Here is an 18,683-nt window from a genome sequence, read left to right on the forward strand (position 1 = left end):
GACAGTAAGTGGGCTAGATCATTCCCAGTGTGGAATATTGGTTTGGAGTTTGGGGTGTGCTGCAAGGTGGTGGATTGCTGGACTTGAAGTGTAATCCGGAGATGCAGAGACTGCCAGGAAAGGCTCTGCCCCATGGCTGCAGCACCTACGGCTGCAGCAGTGGCAACTAGCCCCACCACAGAGGATTGCAGTTCCCAGTTTGTGGGGAAACTAGGTATTGTGTGGAAAGATTGGTGAAGTGTGGACTCCCGAGTGAATTAGGCGACTAGAATGGGGTGCCATTTGGTGCAGCACCACTGCCGTTAGACTGCAGGAGAAACACTCAGATGGGAAAGATCCTGGATAGGAAGAGGCCATTGTTTTGGAATTTGGGAGATGGCATCACTGCAGGCACCTGTCTGCATGGGCCAGGCACAGTAATTTGAGTTTCACCTGCAGAAAGTCATCCTGCACTTGGAACTGGCCCAGGATATCCCGCACTTCACGGGAACTGTTGCAGGGAGAATTTGTGAAACCTTCCTGTGAAGATTTTTTGAGATCTGTGGAATCAGCAGTTCGGTAGGATCTAGGCGCCAAGCAGGTAATCAGGCAAACCCCAAGAACAATTTAAGCCAGGAGACAGGTACAAGCCTGGGCACCATGCGCGGCGCCACCTGGTGTCCAGAAAGTATATAGCAACATAAATATATTCCTACTAAAGTTGATCCCTAGGGCATATATATAGTCATATATATATATATATATATATATATAATTTTGTTGCCTTTTTCTCTCTCTTTGCTCATTCTTTTTGATTTTTTCCCCATTTTTCTTTCTTGTAGGAGTTATTGTTAATTTTTTTAAAAAATATAATTATGATTTTTTTCTCTGCTTCCTTTTTTTTTTGATGGAGTCTTACTATGTCACCCTCGGTGGAGTGCTGTGGCATCGCAGCTCACGGAAACCCCTAACTCTCTTGAGCTGAGCAGTTCTCTTGCCTCAGCCTCCCAGGTGGCTGGGATTGCAGGTGCCCACCACAGTACCCAGCTGTTTTTTGGTTGTGGTTGTCATTGTTTGGTGGGCCCTGGGCTGAGTTCAAGTCCACCAGCTCTGGTGTGTGTGGTTAGTGCCCTGGCCACTGGGATACAGGTGCCGAGCCCTCCCCTTCCTCTTATGGTTGCTGAGAGTGCTTACATCAAGCTTTTTGAGTTTTTTTGTTTTTGTTTTTGATTGTATGTCTGATTATCGTTTGTTTGTTTGTTTGTTTTGTTTCAATGTGCCTTGTGTTCTCCTAAATCCTTGGATTGGCTATTTTCCCTAACTCCAATTTTTATATTCAACAAGAGCAAAGGGGAGTGGGGGACGATAGCCAACTGAAGTCAGGCTTCAACAGAAACTCCTGTCCAGAGGGAGAGATAATGGCCAGAAAGAACCCAACAAAGCTGAAGGGTGGGAGCTGAGCTGAGAGAAGAGATTGATAATTGCATGTCTTCTGTGCTGAGGCAAGCTGCAACTCCAAGGAAACAAATTTGAGGTACAGAACCCACCCCAAAGATGATGCATGTCTGTCCCCTGCCCCAAGAGAGCTGCTTGCTTGCTTGCTAGTGAGTGGTGAACTGAGGTCCTCTTCTTTCACCCCACGAGAATGAGTTGATGGAAGCTCGGACTTCTTCTCCAGGGAGTCCCTGCTGTGAACCTAGGCATTCTCTTGTCTGGCATGAAGGTTGAACAAATATTTTCCCTTCCACTTTAAACTCCCAGTGCACCCTTCCCCTGGCCTGGTGGTCTAGAAGCCCAACCCCTGCAGAGACCAGAATGTTCACGGTTCTTTGTTAATACTGGACATTGCATGGTCTGAAGTAGTGCAGCTACAGTGTAACTGTGAATCTGGTAACAGTGTAGAAAGGCACGGGGGTAGGGGGTGTCTGGCTTGGCTCTGAGAAAGAGCAACTCAGCAGTGGGCAGAGGCTTGGGTCTCCATAAGATGGGGGGAGGCTCAGGAACTGCTGAGGTGTGGGAACCCGAGTGGAGACACCTCCCACTTAGCAGGAGCATTAATAGAGCAATCCCACCTGGGTCAAATTTTGGAGAGACACCTTCCCAACTCTGTGGACTGCTGGAGGGAGCTAGATCTCGAATTGCAGGGATACCAGAGGAGCAGAGCAGCTGGGGCAGAGGCACAGTCTCTGAGGGTGAAAAACATTTGATTCTATGTTAACCTCTGGTTTAGAATGAGCTCAGGTGGAACACTCCCTAGTTTCCATTGAGAACCTGAGGTAATCAGAATTCAACTCCCACAGCTGGCTTGTGGCAGAGTGTGGTCGCTTGACCGATGAGGCATTGACTTACCTCTGACTCTGGCAGGCCCAGATCCCTGGTGCATTTGCTCATTGGAGGGAACCGGGTCACAGACCTGTGGCGCTACTAGTGCCTGGGTGTGACAGAGGTACAAGGTGGGGAAGGAGGCTCCAACCCCTGCCTCCCAGAATATTTTGCTGGATGGGCCTTTTTGACTCTACACAGCACCAGAGTGAGTTATATTTGAGCTGCCAGTGGACCTTTGCTGCCTAGATGCTGAAGACCTTTTGAACTCTCCCACCAGATCAGTGTTTGTGTTGACCAGGGCAATTGGTTTGGAACTCTTGACCTGGGCCAATCTCCCAGAGACCCATCAAGTTTGTACCCTGGTTGTGTTGTTGTGGAAGTGTGGTATTCTCCTCTTCCAGTTGTCACCTGTGGGGGGGGGCAGGGTGTCTTAGTTGCTTATATATATCCATGGCTGAGATTTCAGCCCAAAGGCACTGATACACTAGGATTGGACAGAGACTAGCTGAATACAGGTCAGAGCCATTTAGCCCCACCAAACCAAATAGATCCCCAGAGTTTCAGGCTGAAGTACTGAATGGAACCTTTGTAAAGCTCTAGGAGAAAAGCCACAATCACCAGTCCCACTTCTTTGGTAAAGGGCTGGTTAATTACAACTCCAGAGCCCTTAATTCAATTTCACCTTACCAACTTATCTAGCCAAATGGTGAAAAATAATCATGGGGTGGAATCAGTAGAAAAACTCTGGAAACATGAATAATCAGAGTAGATCAACTCCCCCAACGAATGACAAATGAGACACAATAGAAGATCCCATGGCTTCTATTGCTGAGATGTCAGAAATCAAATTCAGAATTTGGGTTGCAAAGAAGATTAACAGAATGGAGGTAAAGTTGGAATTAGAAATTCAAGGAGCAATTCAAAAGTTGTCTCAAGAATTCAATGAATTCAAAGACAACAACATCACCAAAGATTTTGACAAATTGAGGCAAGAACTTACAACCCTCAAAGATCTGAGAAATACAGTAGAATCATTTAGTAAAGAATGAAGCAGGCAGAAGAAAGGATCTCTGATATTGAAGACAACGCTTTTGAATGCTCCCAAATGCTCAAAGATGAAGAGAAATGGAGAACATAAACGGATCATTCCCTGAGACAATTTTTGGACCACTCCAAAAGATCAAACATTCACCTCATAGGAAACCCTGATGGAGAAGAGGATGGTGCAAAAGGTAGATACTCTACTCCAAAAGCTAATTAACGAGAACTTCCCAAGCATGGCAAGAGATACTGAAATTCAGATAGCAGACAGTTTAAGAAACCCAGCACAACTCAACCCAAATAAAGCATATTATTGCTTTAGAGTTTCAGGCTGAAGTACTGAATGGAACCTTTTAGATACCTTTTAGATACATTGTAATCAACTTCACCAAAATTAATATGAAGGAGAAAATCCTGCAAGCAGCCATATATAAGAAAATTATAACCTACAAGGGGAAGAATATTAGAATGACTTCAGATCTTTCTGCTGAACCTTTTCAAGCCAGAAGAAGATGATCATCAACCTTCAATCTCCTAAAGCAAAACAACTTTCAGCCAAGGATCCTGTATCCACCTAAATTGAGCTTAATTTATGATGGAGAAGCTAAATACTTTAATGACATATACATGTTGAAGAAACTTGCCATACCCAAACCAGCTCTTCAGGATATTCTCAGACCCATCCTCCATAATGACCAGCACAATGCTCTACCATCAAAGTAAACTCACTCTGAAATTCTTGACCAAAACTCAATTTCCAAAGTGGTGAAAAGATTTAAAATGTCCACTTGACTTTTGAAAAACTTGACACCCAAAATACTACCAGGCTTATCAATACTCCCAATTAATGTGAATGGCTTAAATTGTCCTCTTAAGAGGCACAGGTTGGCTGACTGGATAAAAAAACTCAGGCCAGATATATGTTGCATACAAGAATCTCCTCTTACTGGTAAAGATAAATATAGACTCAGGGTGAAGGGATGGACACCTGTAATCTAGGCAAACGGAAATCAGAAAAAAGCAGGGGTGGAAATTTTATTTGCAAATACAGTAGGCTTTAACCCAGCAAAAGTAAGGAAAGACAAGGATGGTCGCTTCATATTTGTTAAGGGAAACACTCAACATGATGAGATGTTAATTATTAACATTTATGCATCCAACCAGAACGCACCTCAATATATAAGGGAGACCCTAACAGACATGAGCAATTTAATATATTCCAGCACCATAATAGTTGGAGATTTTAACACCCCTTTGGCAGTGTTGGATAGATCCTCCAATAAGAAACTAAGCAGCTAATGTATGATGCCCCATGATCATATGAATGTACACAGCTATGATTTAAAAAAAAAAAAAAGAAACTAAGCAAAGAAATTGTGGACTTAAACTTCACCATAGAACAATTGAATTTCACAGATAAGAACATTTCATCCTAACAAAACTGAATACACATGCTTTTCATCAGCCCATGGAACATCCTCCAAAATTGATCACATCTTAGGTCACAAGTCTAATTTCAGCAAATTTAAAAGTATAAAAATTATTCCTTGCATTTTCTTGGATTATCACGCAATAAAAGTTGAACTCACCAATAACAGGTATCTCTATGCTCATACAAAGACATGGAAACTAAATAAACTTATGCTGAATTATAGCTGGGTCATAGATGAGATTAAAAAGGAAATTGCCAAATTTTTGGAACAAAACAATAATGAAGACATGAATTATCAGAACCTGTGGGATATTGCAAAGGCAATCCTAAGAGTGTAATATATAGCATTGTAAGCCTTCCTCAAGAGAATGGAAAGAGAAAATGTCAATAATTTAATGGAACATCTTAAGCAACTCGAAAGGAAGAGCATTCTAAACCCAAACCCAGCAGAAGAAAATAAATAACTAAAATTAGAGCAGAATTGAATGAAATTAAAAACAAAAGAATTATTCAAAAGATCAATGAATAAAAAAGTTGTTTTTTTGAAAAATTCAACAAAATTGATAAACCTTTGGTCAACCTAACCAAAAATAGAAAATTAAAGTCCCTAACATCATCAATCAGAAATGACAGAAGCGAAATAACAACAGACACCTCAGAAATTCAAAGAATCCTTAATGAATACTACAAAAACTTTATTCTCAGAAATATGAAAATCTGAAAGAAATTGACCAATACTTAGAAGCACACCAACTTCCCACACTTAATCAGAAAGAATTGGAAATGCTGAACAGATTTATATAAAGTACTGAAATAGAATCAACTATACGAAATCTCCCAAAAAAGAAGAGTCTGGGACCAGATGGCTTCATGTCAGAATTCTACTAAATCATTAAAGAAGAACTAGTACCTATATTACATAATCTTTTCCAAAACATAGAAAAAGAAGGAATTCTTCCCAACACATTTTATGAAGCAAACATCACCCTGATCCCCAAACCAGGAAAAGACCCAACAAGAAATGAAAATTATAGACCAATATCTTTAATGAATATAGATGCAAAAATATTCAATATGATCCTAGAAAACAGAATCCAGCAACATATCAAATGAATTATACACCATGACCAAGTGGGTTTCATCCCAAGGTCTCAAGGTGGATTCAATATATGTAAATCTATAAATATAATACATCACATAAACAAACTAACAAACAAAGACCATTTGATTCTCTCAATTGATGTAGAAAAAGCTTTTGACAATATCCAGCATCCTTTCATGATCAGAACACTTAATAAAATAGGTATAGAAGGAACTCTTCTTAAACTGATAGAGGCCATCTACAGCAAACCCACAGCCAATATCATATTGAATGGAGTAAAATTGAAAACAAGTCAGGCAAGGTTTCCCATTGTCTCCACTGGTTTTTAACATTGTAATGGAAGTCTTAGCCATTGCAATCAGGTAAGAGAAGGCCATCAAGGGTATACATATAGGGTCAGAGGAGATCAAATTTTCACTCTTCACAGATGATATGATTTTATACCTGGAAAACCCCAGGGATTCAATTACAAAACTCGTAGAAGTGATTAAGGAATACAGCAACGTCTCAGGATACAAAATCAATACTCACAAGTCAGTAGCTTTTATAGATACCAATAATAGTCAAGCTGAAAAAACAGTCTCAATGACTCTATTCCCTTTATAGTTGTGCCAAAGAAGATGAAATATTTGGGAATTTACCTACAAAGGATGTGAAAGATCTCTATAAAGAGAATTATGAAACTCTGAGAAAAGAAATAGCTGAAGATGTTAACAAATGAAAAAACATACCATGCTCATGGCTGGGAAGAATCAACATTGTTAAAATGTCCATATTACCCAAAGCAATTTACAAATTTAATGCAATCCCTATCAGAGCACCACTGTCATACTTTAAAGATGTGGAAAAAATAGTACTTCATTTTATATGGAGCCAGAAAAAAACATTAAATGGTGAAGACATTCCTGAGAAATAAAAAGAAATCAGGAGGAATCACACTACCAGACTTCAAACTACACTATGAATCTATAGTGATCAAAACAGCATGGTATTGACCCAAAAATAGAGAGGTAGATTTATGGAACAGAATAGAGAACCAAGAGATGAACCCAGCTACTTATTGTCATTTGATCTTTGACAAGCGTATCAAAAATATTTAGTGGGGGAAAGACTCCCTATTTAACAAATGGTGCTGAGTGAAGTGCCTGGCAACCTGTAGAAGACTGAAACTAGATCCCCACCTTTCACCATTAACAAAAATTGACTCTCACTGGATAAAAGATTTAAACTTAAGACATGAAACTATAAAGATTCTTGGAAAGAGTGCAGGAGAAACACTTGAAGAAATTGGCCTGGGAGAATATTTTATGGGGAGGACCCCACCACAGGCAATTGAAGCAACACCAAAAATCCATTACTGGGATCTGATCAAACTAAAAAGCTTCTGCACAGCCAAGAACACAGTAAGTAAAGTAAGCAGACAGCCCTCAGAATGGGAGAGCATATTTGCAGGTTATACTTCTGACAAAGGTTTGATAACCAGAATCCACAGAGAACTCAAACTTACTAATAAGAAAAAAACAAGTAATTTCATTTTATTGTGGGCAAGGGACTTGAACAGAAGCTTCTCTGAAGAAGACAGGCACATGGCCTACAAACACATGAAAAAACACTCATCATCTTTAGTCATCAGAGAAATGCAGATCAAAACCACTTTGAGTTATCATCTAACTCCAGTAAGAGTGGCTCACATAACAAAATCCAAAAACTACAGATGTTGGCATGGATGTGGAGAAAAGGGAACACTTTTGCATTGCTGGTGGGTGTGCAAGCTAATTTGTCCTTTTTGGAAAGAAATATGGAGAATACTCAGGGATGTAAAAGTAGACCTGCCATTTGATCCTGCAATTCCTCTACTAGTTGTATATCCAGAAGAACAAAAATCATTTGGCAACGAAGATATTTGCACCAGATTGTTCATTGGATCTCAATTCATAATAGCCTAGTCATGGAAGAAGCCCAAGTGCCCATCAACCCATGAATGGATTAATAAATTGTGGTATATGTATACCATGGAATATTATGTAGCCTTAAAAAAGACAAAGACTTTACCTCTTGTAAATTTATATGTATGGAGCTGGAACACATACTACTTAGTAAATTATCTCAAGAATGGAAGAAAATATATCCAATGTACTCAGTACTATTATGAAACTAATTTACAATCACTCACACTTTCTTATGAAGAATAGGTTACTACTATGGCCCAGGATGAAGGAGAGAGGAGGGGGGATGGGAGAGGTAGGGGGAGGTCAGATCAAGGGAGGGTGAATGGTGGGATTACACCTATGGTGCATAATGCGAGGGTATATGTTGGATCTATAAAGTATAGAATATAAATGTCTTAACACAATAATTAAGTAAACAAGATGAAGTATATATTAACCAGTGTGATATAAGTGTTCCTAATTCTATATGAAATCAGCACATTGTACCCCATAAATGCATTAATGTATACATGATCTATGTGTTTATGATTTAGTAAAAAAATAAAAAAATTAACACACACACACAAAGAATTCTCCCTACCTCTTGCCATAAAAGTTCTATTAGTTTTCAACACCACCAGGAGTGTAGAAGTGTTCTCTTCTCTCTATATCCATGACAGCACCTACACATTTGGAACTTTGTGATGTGGGCTAATCTTACTGGAGTTAGGTGATATCTCAGAGTGGTTTTAATTTGCCTTTCTCTGATGATTAAAGATGAGTATTTTTTCATGTGTTTTTTTTTTTTGCCATTAATCTGTCATCTTCAGAGAATTTTTCATTTAAGTCTGTTGCTCAGTTATAAATGGGGTTATTTGCTCTTTTCTTATTGATTAATTTGAGTTCTCTGTATATTCTAGTTAGCAGCACTTTGTCAGATTCATGGCATGCAAATATCTTCTTCCATTCTGACATTGTGTAACCCTTAGCTGTGCAGAAGCTTTTTAGCTTGTCCAAACCCCATTTAATTATTTTTGGTATTGTTAAGATTACCAGGATTTTTTTTATAAAATCTTTTTCCACGCCAGTATTTTCAAGTACTTCCCCCCCACTCTCTTTGATAATTTTTATTGTTTCATGTCTCAAATTTAAGTCTTTTATCCAGAAGGAATCTATTTTTGTCAGTGGTGAGATGTGCGGGTCCAGTTTCAGTCCTGTACATGTGGCAAACCAGTTCCTCCAGCACCATTTATTAAATAGGGGTTCTTTCCCCCAGTCATGCTTTTGCTTGTTTTATCAAAGATGAAATGGCAATACATGGCTGGGTTCATTTCTATTCTATTCCATAGATCTATGTCTCTATTTTTGTGCCAGTACCATACTATTTTGATCACTGCAGACTTGGAGTATAACCTAAAGTCTGGTAATGTGATGCTTTCAGATTTATTTTTATTTGTAAGAACTGTATTGGTTATTTGGGTTTTTTCCTGGTTCCATGTGAAATGAAGTACTATTTTTTCAAGTTCTTCTAAGTATGACATAGGTACTTTGATGGGGATTTCATTAAATATGTAGATTGTTTTGCATAGTATGGACATTTTAACTATGTTGGTTTTTACCCGTCATGAGTATGGTATGTTTTTCCATTTGTTAATGTCTTCTATTTATTTTCTCAGGGTTTCATAGTTGTCTTTATGGAGAACTTTCACGTCCTTCATTAGATATATTCACACATATTTCATTTTCTTTGGAGCTTACTGTAAAAGTTATTGAGTCTTTGACTGTATTCTCAGTTTGACTGTTACTGGAATATATGAAGGCTACTGATTTGGGGGCATTGATTTTGTATACTAAGATGCTGCTATATTCCTCCATCACTTCTAAGACCTTTGCATTTGAGTCCTTGGGGTTTTCTGGGTATAAGATCATGCTATCCTCACAGAGCGAGAATATTGAATATTTTTGCATCCATATTCATTAATTACATTGACCTATCATTTTTTTTTTTTTTTGGTTGGGTCCCTTCCTGGTTTTGGAATCAGGGTGATATTTGCTTCATAGAATGTGTTAGGGGAAGATTCCTTCCTTCTCTATGTTTTGGAATAAATTGTGCAATATAGATAGTAGTTCCTCCTTGAAGGTTTGGTAGAATACTAGTGTAAAATCATCTGGTCCAGGGCTTTTCTTTTTTATAAGATTTTGGATAGTTGATGCCATTTCAGTGCTTGATATGGGTCTATTCAAAATCTGCAAATAAAGTTGCAATCTCTGCTTTTTTCTGATTTCCATTTGCTTAGATTATTGTCTTCTATCCCTTCCCCCCTAAGTCTTGTTTTATCCTTTGTGGTTAGGTCTATTTTTTGGAGATAACAGATGTGAGACCTGAGCTTTTTTATCCAGTCAGCCAGCCTGTGCCTCTGTAGAGGGAAATTGAAGCCATTCACATTTGTTGAGAGAATTGATAGGTATGGTGGAGTTTAGGTCATCTTATTTTTCAGAGGTCCAGAGCTTATTGTTATACCCGGAGCCATTGTGGAAGCTAGGCTTTATTTTCTGAGTGTGTTTACTTTGGCTAGTGGACCATTGTGATAGTGAGTATAAAGAATGTGTCTGAGTTCTTCCTGTAGAGCTGGTCTAGTTATGTATGGTGTATTTCCTCAAAGTTTTAATGTCAGTAAAACATTTGATTTCTCCATCACAAATGAAACTCTGTTTAGCAGTATACAGGATAGTGGGCTGAAAATTGTACTTTTAAAGAAGGTTAAAGGCCAATACCATTTTCTTTTGACTTGAAAAGTTTTAGCTGAAAGATCTGTGGTTCTTACACCTGGCTTCTTGCAGGATTTTCTCCTTCATATTAACATTGAAAAAATTAATTACAATGTGTCTAGGAGATGCTTTGTTTGGACTGAGTCGTGCCTGGGTTCTGAAACTATCTACTATCTGAAGTTTTGTATCTCTCATCATGTCTTGGAGTAGAGAATTCAATGACGTTAGGACCATCCTTTTCTCCTTTAGGAATCCCTATAATTCAGATGTTTGATCTTTTGGAAGGGTCCCTTAACTATCTCAAGAAATATTCTGTTTTTGTTTTTCTTTTCTTCACTTCTTTGAATGATTAGGATAGTTCAAAAGTCTTGTCTTCAACTTCTGAAATTCTTTATTCTCCATGTTCTACTCTATTACTGGGATCTCTACTGAGTTTTGAAGCTACTCAAATGCCTCTTTTAATTCCTTAAGCTCTGCTATATCTTTCTTCATTATATTCAATTCCTTGGTGACTTTGTCTTTAAATTCACTATTTTCTTGAGACAACTTTTGGACTATTTTTTTTTTTTTTTGGTTTCTATTTCCATCTTGTCCTCAATTCCAATCATCTTATTTGACATCTGTATTCTGAATTCTATTTCTGACATTTCAGCAATTTCTCTATGCATGGTATTTTCTTTTTGCCATATTTCCCTTGTAATCTCTTGAGGGAGTTGATCTGCTTTGATTTTTCATCTTGCTAGAATTCTTCTGCTGGATTGTCCCCAGAAGAAAAGTATTTTCTGATCTTTACAAAATGTATTAATTGTACTATTTTAGTTGAAATAATATGTTGTCCCTAAATACTTATTGAGAGATAACCTAATTGGGGATTCTTATGCAACACTGTGACAACCTATTTGGCAATTAAAACTCATGGGGTGAGACCAGATCGGAAGGCCCCAGGAAATGGAGCAAATCACCCCTTCTCCAATGAGCTGGAGCTTGTGCTTATGGCCTTTTCCCTAGTGTCACAAAGCTCCCTTTCAGGGCTGCATCCAGAGTCTCCGAGGGCTGGCTTGAGATAGCACAACCTGGCTGTTTCGTGGTTTCAAGTTGCCCTCTACCCAATCCTAAGGAGTCATAGTATTTTGCTGGAATCTCTGCTGGACAAAGATATGAACACCTGTGGCCCCACCCGCTGCCAGTGATAGCTAGAGAGGAATCCCTGGACAAACCCACTGAATCTTCCTCTCACTGCTCCAACGTCCATTTGACTCAAAACAAAGTCAAATAAGTGGTGAACCTGCAGCCTCAGAAAGTGGTGGCTGGAGAGAAAGAATTTATGAACATTCTGACTGAGAGTTCCAGTTAAATTCATTGAGGCAGCACAAGCAACATTCACTCAAACATGTTCAGGGGGTCACCAAGTCACTGGAAAACAAGAATCTGTGGGCAATTCTGACTGAGAGCTACTGGGGGTCTGGGGAAGGGTCTCTTTTAGTGGGAAAAGAAGTCAGGAGAGATCACAAGTCTCCATGCCAAAGTTAGAACTGTGGCACCACTATTTCCACACCCCTGCTCAGTGGCCCACTCAATGCCTTGGCCTCTTAGTGAATTCACCAAACACTCCAGTGTCTGCAGGGGCAAGTCTGTAAGGCAACCAGATGGGGGCAAGGGTGGGCTGTGGGCTCATAACTGCAGAGAATATTTGTTCACTTTTGTGCCAAGTAGAATGGGGACTGGTCTCAGAGGTGTAACTTCCCAGGTGTAAGAGAACCAGGACCTCATGGCTCTCTACCATAGGGTGAGGTAAGACATTCTTTGCTTCCTGCTTGCTCATGGAAAGCCCGCCAGGGGCCTCCTGGTTGGGGGACGGGGGTCTCCCATCCCCTTGGCATCAGGTGCCATCTGACTAGTCGTTCGGTACCTGATCTTTGTTATATTTCTTCCTCCTTCTTGGCCTTGCAGCTTGTCTCGGTGAAGATGATATGCACCTTGCTTTCTTCTTCTTGTGCCCAACTTCCCATCTTCAGCTTCTCTGAGCTCACTTCAGTCCAACTTCTCTCCCTCTGGAGCATATGGTGAAAGCTGCCTCTAGTCAGCCATCTTGCACCCTTTCCAGTTGAATTTGTAAACTGAGTTTAGAAGATTGCTGTCAAAAATCCAATTCATTGAGGGCTATCTCAAAACATATTCCCTGCTTCCCTCCAATTGATCCCTCTGTTGCTGGAATTTCTCTCTGTAGGAGGTGCTTAATATCAGAGATTCAAAGAATGAACTCTCAGACCATGCAGATCAGTGATAGGACAAAATTTATTTGACTGGAAAAGGAATATAGAAGGAAAGAAGGGCAACAAAACTCTTGACAGCAGAGGGGGTAATTCAATGGACTCATGAATTGATGAGCACTTGGGTTGGTTCCACATCATTGCAATTGTGAATCATGCTGCAACAAACATTCGAGAGCAGGTGTCTTTCTGATAAAATGATTTCTTTTGCAGTGGGTAGATACCCAGTAGGGAGACTGTTGAATTGAATTGTTGGTCTTCTTTTAGTTCTTTGAGGAATCTCCATACTGTTTTGCACATAGATGGTATAAATTTGCAGTTTCACCAACAGCATGTAAGCATTTCTTTCTCTCTGTATGCAAGCCAGCATCTATTGTTTTTGGACATTTTAATAAAAGGCATTGTAACCTGTGTAACATGATATCACATTGTGGTTTTGATTTGCATGATCAGTGACATTGAGCATTTTATCATATGTTTATTGGCCTTTAAAGTGGGGTTGTTTGTTGTTTTCTTGCTGATTTTCTTGAGTTCTTTGTAGATTCTGGGTATTATACCTTTATTAGATATATAGTTTACAAATATTTTCTCCCATTCTGTAGGTTACCTATTTGTCTGTTCATTATTTCCTTAGCTGTAGAGAAGATTTTTAAATTAATCAAGTCCCATTTATTTATTTTTATTGTTGCTGTAATTACCTTTGGGGTTTTAGTCATAAAATCTTTGCCTACACAGATATCTAGAAGAGTTTTACCTATATTTTCTTTTAGAATTCATGTGGTTTTACACCTCACATTTAAGTCTATTATCCATACTGAGTTAATTTTGGGGAATAGTGAGAGATATGGATCCTATTAAATTTTTCTGCATGTGGCTATACAATTTTCCAGGCAACATTTACTGAATAGGGCTTCCCCCCCCCTAGTGTATATTGTTGTTTGCTTTGTCAAGGATCAGTTGACTGTATGTGGATGATTTTATATCTGAGTTCTCTGTTCTATTCCATTGGTCTATGTCTCTATTATTGTCCCAATGTCCTGCTGTTTTGGTACCTATAGCCTTACAGTATAATTTGAAGTCTGGCAATGTGATGTATCCAGATTTATTTTCCATTTTTATTTCACTATTTGGCTCTTTTCTGATACCAAATGAAACATAGAATTATTTTTTCTGTATCTGTGATATATGAGGCTGATAGATTTGATGGGGATTGGATTGAATCTGTATATCACTTTGGGTAGTATGGACATTTTAAATGTGTTGATTCTACTAATCCATAAGCATGATATGTTTTTTTTTTATTATTGTTGGGGATTCATTGAGGGTACAATAAGCCAGGTTACACTCATTGCAATTGTTAGGCAAAGTCCCTCTTGCAATCATGTCTTGCCCCCATAAAGTGTGACACACACCAAGGCCCCACCCCTCTCCCTCCGTCCCTCTTTCTGCTTTTCCTCCCCCCCATAACCTTAATTGTCATTAATTGTCCTCATATCAAAATTGAGTACATAGGATTCATGCTTCTCCATTCTTCTGATGCTTTACTAAGAATAATGTCTTCCACTTCCATCTAGGTTAATACGAAGGATGTAAAGTCTCCATTTTTTTTAAATAGCTGAATAGTATTCCATGGTATACATATACCACAGCTTGTTAATCCATTCCTGGGTTGGTGGGCATTTAGGCTGTTTCCACATTTTGGCGATTGTAAATTGAGCTGCAATAAACAGTCTAGTACAAGTGTCCTTATGATAAAAGGATTTTTTTCCTTCTGGGTAGATGCCCAGTAATGGGATTGCAGGATCAAATGGGAGGTCTAGCTTGAGTGCTTTGAGGTTTCTCCATATTTCCTTCCATAAAGGTTGTACTAGTTTGCAGTCCCACCAGCAGTGTAAAAGTGTTCCCTTCTCTCCACATCCATGCCAACATCTGCAGTTTTGAGATTTTGTGATGTGCGCCATTCGCACTGGGGTTAGATTTTATCTCAGGGTGGTTTTGATTTGCATTTCTCTAATATATAGAGACGATGAACATTTTTTCATATGTTTGTTAGCCATTTGTCTGTCATCTTTAGAGAAGGTTCTATTCATGTTTCTTGCCCATTGATATATGGGATTGTTGGCTTTTTTCATGTGGATTAATTTGAGTTCTCTATAGATCCTAGTTATCAAGCTTTTGTCTGATTGAAAATATGCAAATATCCTTTCCCATTGTGTAGGTTGTCTCTTTGCTTTGGTTGTTGTCTCCTTAGCTGTACAGAAGCTTTTCAGTTTAATGAAGTCCCATTTTTTTATTTTTGTTGTTGTTGCAATTGCCATGGAAGTCTTCTTCATGAAGTCTTTCCCCAGGCCAATATCTTCCAGTATTTTTCCTATGCTTTCTTGGAGGATTTTTATTGTTTCATGCCTTAAATTTAAGTCCTCTATCCATTATGAATCAATTTTTGTGAGTGGGGAAAGGTGTGGTTCCAGTTTCAGTCTTTTACATGTAGACATCCAGTTCTCCCAACACCATTTATTGAATAGGGAGTCTTTCCCCCAAGGTATGTTCTTGTTTGGTTTATCAAAGATTAGGTGGTTGTAAGATGTTAGTTTCATTTCTTGGTTTTCAGTTCAATTCCAAGTGTCTATGTCTCTATTTTTGTGCCAGTACCATGCTGTCTTGACCACTATGGCTTTGTAGTACAGACTAAAATCCGGTATGCTGATGCCCCCAGCTTTATTTTTATTACTAAGAACTGCTTTAGCTATACGGGTTTTTTTCTGGTTCCATACAAAACGCAGAATCATTTTTTCCACATCTTGAAAGTACGATGTTGGTATTTTGATAGGAATGGCATTGAATAGGTAGATTGCTTTGGGAAGTATAGACATTTTAACAATGTTAATTCTTCCCATCCATGAGCATGGTATGTTCTTCCATTTGTTAATGTCCTCTGCTATTTCCTTTCTGAGGATTTCATAATTTTCTTTATAGAGGTCCTTCACCTCCTTCGTTAGGTATATTCCTAGGTATTTCATTTTCTTTGAAACTATGGTGAAGGGAGTTGTGTACTTAATTAGCTTCTCATCTTGACTGTTATTGGTGTATACAAAGGCTACTGACTTGTGGACATTGATTTTATATCCTGAAACATTACTGTATTTTTTGATGACTTCTAGGAGTCTTGTGGTTGAGTCTTTGGGGTTCTCTAAGTCTAAGATCATGTCATCAGCAAAGAGGGAGAGTTTGACCTCCTCTGCTCTCATTTGGATTCCTTTTATTTCCTTGTCTTGCCTAATTGTATTGGCTAGAACTTCCAGCACTATGTTGAATAGTAAAGGTGACAGAGGACAACCTTGTCTGGTTCCAGTTCTGAGAGGAACATTGTGCCTCCAAACCACACGTTATAGCACTGCATATGATGTGTGCTTACCTGAACCTCCACAGGCTTGGGCTTTATTCTCCCACTGCTGAGCTCCTCGTTGAGCTTTAATCTGATGTCCACCACTCTTTTCAAATCTCTCTGCAGTCAACTCCCCAAATCACTGAACATTATTGAGCCTCCTGAAAGAAGAACATTCTTATACAGCCGACTACGCACCTGGATGGGACAATTCTGTATCACTTCATCAATAACATCTGAGATGGATTCCATAAAGTCTGGGTTGGCAAACTCAGGGCAGAAGAATATTTCAGGACCCAGGAACCTTTCATAACCAATGAAGGAAGGTCAGGAACTTTTCATAACCAACATCTATAATGAACTTCTGGTTGATTGCACTGATACCCATGTACTGTTTGATCCATTTCTGGGGATCCACGTGATAATTAGCAAAGTCCTTGACTATTATCAGGGCAAATGTAACAGTATTTCTCCTTAATGGCTTTTATGGTCTCCAGTGACTACTCAGGAGGGATTCCCACCTCCCTCTCTCTTAGCAGCTGTTGAATGAATTATCTCTACCTGCAATAGGGATGTATTTGATACAGCTTCCAATTACATAATCTTTGGCCACTGGGATTATGTGGGTAACTCCATCTCCACTGTCAATAACTATCCCTGTTAATGTATGTTTGCCAACTTGTCTTAATGTCCACAATGCTGCTAAGGCCAGCACTGCCTGAACTGCAATGTAGAGTTCTGGTACATTGAACGATTCAAACATAATTTCTGCAAGATATTCTATGTTTTCTGGTGTATTCAGTGGAGGTTCCATCATTAAAAAATAATGGTTCTCATGTTCAGCTTGAAGATATTTAAAAACTACCTGCTCCATAAACCTTTCCATAAGATCCCAGTCTTCAATGATTCCACATTGTATTGGCCACTTTGTAGTATACATAGGTTTATCAGTAGCTTCATCCCTATGAAAAAGTCAAGGTCATCAACTCCCTTCAACACTCTTCATTGTGGTTGGTCAACTACTTTTGCTGACTCTCTTATGGCAATACCCAGTGCCATAAGTCCACCACTCAGGGAGGCAGGGAGCTAGGATGCGCAGCTTGGCCTGCTGGCTGTGCAGGAGCACACAGCAGCTGTCTGCGTGGCTACCTACTCATCCATCGCACTGCGTCTCGGGTGAGCAACCACAGCGCTGCTGCCAGAAGCCCAGAAGCTCCGCCGTCGAGTCAGTTTGAAAGTTTTAAAGTTCTGAGATTCTTCTTAATGTTTCACACTGTTGCTCAGACTCTCTACTGTGGTTTGAACCTCCCTGAATTCCTTTTTCAATTCCTCAAGCTCCATTATGTCCTTCCTAATTATGTCCAGATTGTCTTTAATATTGTTGATTTCTAGAAATAGTTTTTGGATTTCTTTTTTGCTTTAATTCCATTCATTTTATTTGCCACCCATAAGCTGATTTCAATTTCTATCATTTTGACAATTTCTTTATGGATGGTGTTCTCAACTGTATCTCCATGGCAATCTCTTGGGGGAGTTGATGTGCTCTGAGTTTGCCTATTGCCAGGGTTCTTCTGCTGATTCCTTACCCTGTGTGCTTACCATGTGTGTTATTTATTTATTTAAATTTTAAGCTAAAAGATTTGGGTGTCCCTAAATTGTTGTTGAGAGATATTCTGGTTGGAGTCAATTACATGGCTCACAGGAGTCAGTTGGGGCTTGGAGGACAGAGCCTGGGCTGACCAAGTAGCACACCAATCTGCTGGCAAAAGTGCTACTGAACAGGCTCTGGGGCCATTTGGATGCCTAGTCAGGTGGGCTGGTGATGGCATCAGCTGCCTTGAAATGCACAGGTTTCCATACCCCTTCTAGGACTTGTGATTGCCTAGTGGAAGTTCCCTGCTTCACCAGCTGCTTAGCAGGTTTTAGGGATATTATGCTACCTGATACCATGTGCTGGTATCAGCCTCATAGGCCCTAAGGGTAAGGCTTTATACACCTATTCCAGGATCTTTTGATGTGAAGTGGCCACTTATTATTCTATCAACCACTCAGTAGACTATTAGGACTACTTGGATGTCTAATTTGAGGGGCTGATGTCAAGTTCAGTGGCTGCAGGATGAGGGTCCTACCCCCAATCCAGGACCTGCCAAAGAAAAGCAGATGCTTTCTGCATAGCTAGCCTACTAAGCAAGGGTTTAGGGGCCATTCGATACTAAAACAGGCAGGCTGATAACAGTTTTGAGGGCCCTGGGGTGGGTAGTTCACCATGCCTCTTCCAGATCATGTCAAAATGATGCAGCAACTTGTTTCACTGACTTGCTCAGCAGTTCTAAAACTGTTGGGACACTAAAGCTGGTAGCCTGGAATCAGATCCAAAGGTCCCAGGATATGGCGCTTACCACTCCCGTTTGCCACTGACTATTTAAATGAACCACTGCTTTCTACTGTGGTC

General features: G+C 39.5%; 1 protein-coding gene and 1 pseudogene across 2 annotated transcripts in view; both read right to left on the reverse strand.

Moving 5' to 3' along the window:
- PHKA1 (phosphorylase kinase regulatory subunit alpha 1) overlaps nt 1-18,683 on the reverse strand; it is a 397,078-nt gene that overhangs the window by 13,763 nt on the left and 364,632 nt on the right. The gene's annotated exons all lie outside the window — the stretch shown is intronic.
- Nucleotides 382-17,186, reverse strand: LOC128577930 (actin-related protein 3B-like; annotated as a pseudogene).

This window comes from Nycticebus coucang, chromosome X (assembly GCF_027406575.1).
Source record: "Nycticebus coucang isolate mNycCou1 chromosome X, mNycCou1.pri, whole genome shotgun sequence".
Taxonomy (NCBI): Eukaryota; Metazoa; Chordata; class Mammalia; order Primates; family Lorisidae; genus Nycticebus; species Nycticebus coucang.